Genomic DNA, 5,875 nt, shown 5'->3' with positions numbered 1-5,875 from the left:
CTTCTGATCACTACCGTATGTGCCATTGATTGTCCCCTTCTGATCACTCTGTGCCATTCATTGTCCCCTTCTGATCACTGACTCGCCGGGTAACGGACTCTGTTAGGGCAGGGATCAGCAGCTTGCTTGTCCTTTGAAGTTACTTTGTTTCACTCTGCACTGCAGCCAGCATCGAGGAGTCACACAGAGACACACAGTATCAGGTATCGGAGGATGTCTTATTTGCGGGGGGTGCTTTATTTTAATTGTTTGAGCAAAAATCAGGGGGTGGCTTATTTGATGGGGATGCCTTATCATCGGGGAAACACGGTAAGTACCATACTTTATAAGATATTAGAATCAATCTAATAGTGATTGCATATACAGGCAGATTTGAACATTGTGTTCTAGAGTCTTCCATCCTGGTCATTTATATAGCCCAACTATTCGATTTCCACTCAAGATGAAAATAAATCACTAAATTGCTATCTAGGAAACACTACAGTTATGCGAACAAAATAGTTCCAGTAACATTTTTCTTAGAATGACATGTACTGTATAAGAATCCAAAGCTCCCACATTTAGTTCTAGTTGGAACTTCACCCTCAAATCAAGTGCTTGTGTAGTGTGCAAATTCACTTTTTTCCTGTCAAATCAAAAGTCAAGTGGTATTTGTAGGTACTTTTAAATACCCCAAGAGTTTCAGAGAACAATATAATCTGACATTAATATGCCTGCACCTTGCAGCTCCAGCCAAATTATGCAAAAGAAACAGATTTTTATCTGGAATGTGTAGTTACCCAAAATAAAAAGTATAAAATAGACATATTATTTAAACCCAATAAGTTTACATTAACCATAGATTTAGTAAATACATTTTAAAAATCAATTTATTTAACAGACTGTACTTGTTCATGTGCACTTTGGCTCTCCTTTGTCCTATTTGCAATTTGTTGTGATCTTACTTTGTCAATAATTTATTTTAGAAATACAGGTCACAGATTTATGTGTACACTCATAAATGGCATGGAAAAACTAGGTACACACTTGTGGGTTGGCTTTGTTGTGGCAATATGGAACAATATGGTGCTGGGCCAGGGCTTTACACATACCAGCAGATTCTGCTGTCATAAATAAAATGATGCTTCACAATACCAATGTTTTTTTTTTGTTTTAAAGTCAGTGCTTTACAAACATTTACCAATAAATAACAAAATAGATTTTAAACAGTGTATAGAAAACAATGTATTATGAGTTGTCTCTACATTCACCGAAACATTCCCTGGTGGAGAATCGTCCAGTTCCATGTGTTTGGTGGGCAAAAAAAAAAAATTAGATCCATTGTCTTGATATATAATTTACATATAAGGCTAAAACTTTTTTTTAGGATTTCATAGGAAATAATTATATTAATTATTAGTTTTTTTAATCAATGTCCAACTAGGGATACTGTAGTGCAAAAAAATAAACTTACCTGATAACAATGTTTAGAATAAATGTACCTGTCCTTGCTCTGTTGTGGGCACCACCATCTTCATCTGGTCATCTTCTGGGTTCCAGATCTTGGACCTTTTTGATTGGTTAGGCCAATCCATCCAGTGATATTGGTATACCTGGCATTGTACACAGAGCTACACATGTGCTGCTCAGTAAACAATTTAGAAGAGATGGCAAAACAGGCAGGTAAGTATGATTTATTGCAGAAGGAACACGCACTGCCCCTTCTGTAATAAAAAAAAAACCCCAGCTGTTCTCAGATTTTTTGGGTTAAAACTTAAATTCCACTTTAGGATATTGGTAAATATTTATACTTATTAATGTTACTTTGGGATGTGATAAAAATCCCAAAATACGGCAATTATTTATAGCTGGTAACAATATGGCTCTTACCACCTTTTTATACTTATAATTAGAATCTTATATTTATAGACCTTTGGTAAAGCTAAATTTTAACTAGACTTTGGGTGGCCTGGTATAGGTAATAACATATATAGGTTTTACACATTTTTATATAGGACAGTAAGTAGTTCTTTGTGTTATTTATCCTCTTATCTTGTGTTCTAGATCAATGGTCCCCAACCTTTTGGACATGACGGACCACTAAGTTTACGGACTCTGAACGGTGCATGCCCAAAGAGCCGTGTGTCCCTTAAAGGTCCCTCAAAACTTCCCCCTGAGTGACGTCATGATGCCAGAACCGCCCACTCTCCCATTGCAGGTCTGAGTCTGTCCAGAGACACAACCCACCCACGGCTCTGAGCCTGCAAAAGCATATGGGAGACATTATCCGCGGCTCTGGCTGGTGCGCCCCCCCCCCCCCCCCAAGTGGGGTCCTTCTCTTGACCCCACTGGGGGGGAGTTGCACTGGCCAGACCACCAAGATTTTACACAGGTTGTGGAACCTGCAGTGAATCAAATAATTTGCGTTGGCAATATAGTAATGAAGGTTCTGAATAATCTTTACTCACTTTGCAAGCCAAATGTTCATTTACCTTAGTGAATATAGTAATTATGTCTCAAACCAATCATGTTAAATGAAAATTATAAAACTAATGAGTCATGGGAATGTACTACCCCCAGGACCTGTCACTACATAGTAAACTGAAAGTTAAGGCCTAAATCCTAACACTACTTTTCTTTTAACATAATATACTAATAGAAATATTTCATATGGAGTTATGTTAGTTATGGAGTTAAGTGGGGTTGGTTTCTTCTCCTTATTTCCTCCTACAATGAAGTACACACAGAAAATAAATTTGATGACATCACAGGTCCCATTCTTTTTTCTCTGACAGTGGACAGATCCTAAATGCAACAGAAAATAGAAATGGAAACAAAAGCTTGACACCCTGTTTTCACAGGAAGTGAGTAAATGATTCTGGGATCCAGAGGGGGCTCCGCAGTGCTGGATTGACTCTGTCCAGGATAGTGCAAAGGATTGAATGAATATTGTCAGTCCTGAACAACAGTAAAAAAGTGACAAGAACCCTTGGGAATTAGGGGCAGACATAGGGAGGTCCAAAGTGTGCCATTGCACAAGGGCCCTGGACTCTACTCAGTCAACAGAGGCCCCCAATGGGATGCTCAGAGGCAGTTCAGCCGCAGGGGGGGGGGGGGGTTCAGGTTAATTCTGCACAGGGGCCTACTGTTGGCCACATCCACCATTAGTTCTAATCCTTTCAGTAAAAAAAAAATATTTTCATGTATACAGTTGTTATTAAGTTGTAAATACATTTAATAATGCAGATATACCAGAATACACATGAGCTGAGCCTACATACACTGTAAAACATGATATTTCACCTACTCCCTTGCTGTACTGAGCTGATACTGTACTTGTAATAACAAACCCTGTGCAGATCTCAGTAGCACACAAAGTACAGGCTGGACATAGAGGCAGGGTATTTTTAATCAAAGCTGTACAATATAAACGTCATACTTGCCACACACATGGTTTAAAATGTCACCAGAGTTGTCAGCTGAAAATGTTTGAAATATTTTATTGTGGTATAAAACATGGCTTCCTGTCAAGAAGCATAGGCCGGTTAGTGACTTCTAATTGAACAATTTTTAATCTTCACCATATATACTTTAAAGTAAAACCTTAGGAATACTGAAATTTTCTCAAAAGCCTATGAAATAATTCTAGAAGCATAATAATTTTATTCTCATTTATAAAGAGGTGAGAGTTCCCATAGTGGAGGTTTTTAGTCCCATTAAGGTTCATTTAATACTTTATTGTGTATTTTGCTATACAGATGGCTTATACAAACACATTTTGCTTCTTGTGGGTTTTCTAATGACGGTGTGATCATGTACATGGTATGTCAGAGGCAAGACAACCAATTTAAACTAACTGCCCTGCCAGGACCCTAGGGAAGACAGTAATACTATACTGCTGTGTGATCCGTATGGCCATAAAAAGACTCAGATTGGATATTACATTGTTTCTAGTATGGAAATGCAGGAATTAACCTACTAAGACTCTGTTAATTAGGTCCTGGGATAACAAACTGAAAGCTCCAAATACCAGACTGAAGCATGCTGGGCCTTATTTAGCAGACTATACAGTCCTCTACAGTGTAGTGTATATTCTGCACAATTATGTTTTAACTTATGCTGGCATAGAGGGTATGAAAATCATAAAAAACTACGTTTGCATGGTTATCAATATACATTTAGTCCAGAACTCATCAATCTCACCAAGAAATACAATCTTAATGTGCAGCAGTAGGTTTAGGGATGTGTTTGTAGTTACACTTTAATAATATAGATAAATAGATAAAGATAAACGTGACAAATACCTTCTAGCACACAAAAACATTTTATGTAATATTTATAGTATCTAATATATATATAGTATCATTATACATAATTCCCCACTGTCCGTTATTTGGAACCAAACCCTTCTTTTTTTCCCTGTTCCTCTGATAGATAGACCTCTTTAAAACTAATAATATATAAAAAACTACCAAAAGTGCAGTACACTAAACCTTTCATCTAATCTCCAAAGCATTGCAATTGTAATTTTGAAAATTTAGTAAAAAATAAAATAATGGCAAAAAAAGCACTTGTGGGTTTATGCAATCATTATTTGTGTATTAATTCTCCATGGTCCACGTAACTGGGGGTATGGCAAGGGTGTGTCCTTTGCCAGAATGCTTAATGCTCATAGGTGTTCCTTCTTTCTCATTTTGGAAAGGTGAGAGGTATGCATACATAATTGCATTGAATAGTAATGGGGTGGTCATTGCAGTGGTATGTTAAAAAACCTATATGTTGGGAATTTTAAAAAGACTTAACTTTACCTCTACATGATTGGCTGTTAAAAGTGAACACAGATGTACTTCAACTTTCTGTATCGGTGTAACTTTAAACTATCTGTAAGATATAAGCTGTTAGGAAGTGATAATAAACTAATTAGTACATGGCGCCAGACAACTTAGCACAATGTCTTTCATAAACAGGAATTTAATGCTTATATGCATATTCTATTTATTATATAAACAGATGGTAAATTAAATGATGACTTCCCAAAAATATTGTTAGACAGGTCAATTTGTTAACTATAAAATAAAGGCAATATAACAACGAAAAAGATTGTTTGTTGTAAATATCGCATCAGTTTTGGCATTGTTACAAAATCTAGAAAGGAACAAGAAGTGATTTTAAATATGATGTTAAAAGGTCTAAGGTACAGCTAAGAAAGCCAACCTAGTAAAAGTCTCTGAAGGGATCTTACGTTACCCAGGGAGCATTTGGCTGCTGTCTATATTCATCTCATACTCGAGAAGTTTGCCTTGCAGGCTCAGCAGTATTCCCTTGCACAGAGCTTAAATTTCAGCCCAAGCTATTCGGTACTTATAAATAATTGTGCTTATTTTCATATTATGTTCTTCCATAGCAAAATAACATTCTTTTGAATTATTCCACAAATTTGCTCCCATTGGTTAAAGTTGTATTATAAAAAATCTTACCTTATTACAGCAATTGGGAGGTCAACCTCAGAGTCAGTTTTCTAATCTTCTGCTGGATGAGTGCACTATTCTAAACGTCCTTCTTTGTGAGTTTTCTTGTATTAGTTTTTTGGGGTCCTGAACCTCGGAGAGCTGTTGGAGAAAGAAGAACGTGTGCACCTCGGTGTCTGCACAGCACAAAGTGCTGATGCAAAGTTCAGTATATTTGACTCTTGGATGTTGCTTGCAGTGGCATCCTGGATGTTATTAATAGCCAAAGAAGTAAGGGGGATCTCAGATGGCAAGAGGACAGAAGAGGGAAGGGAAAAGGTGGAACTCAGCAGCCCTAAAGTCCATCAAACTCATTTTATGGAGGGTCATGTAACCTATATCCAACCCATTATATTTTGACTATATACTGTATTTAATAATTATCCTAA

The 5,875-nt window shown here is 36.9% G+C and overlaps 1 protein-coding gene across 1 annotated transcript in view; it reads right to left on the bottom strand.

The window, feature by feature from the left end:
- Positions 1–5,669, bottom strand: part of MYOZ1 (myozenin 1) — an 18,656-nt gene extending 12,987 nt beyond the window's left edge. The window contains exon 1 of the mRNA XM_072424310.1: positions 5,457–5,669. The gene's annotated coding sequence lies outside the window, so the exon portion shown is untranslated. The remainder of the gene's footprint in view (positions 1–5,456) is intronic.
- Between the last annotated feature and the right edge of the window lie 206 nt (positions 5,670–5,875).

The sequence above is a fragment of the Pyxicephalus adspersus genome, chromosome 10 (genome assembly GCF_032062135.1).
Source record: "Pyxicephalus adspersus chromosome 10, UCB_Pads_2.0, whole genome shotgun sequence".
In the NCBI taxonomy this organism is placed as follows: Eukaryota; Metazoa; Chordata; class Amphibia; order Anura; family Pyxicephalidae; genus Pyxicephalus; species Pyxicephalus adspersus.
This window is presented reverse-complemented; position numbering and strand designations above follow the sequence as displayed.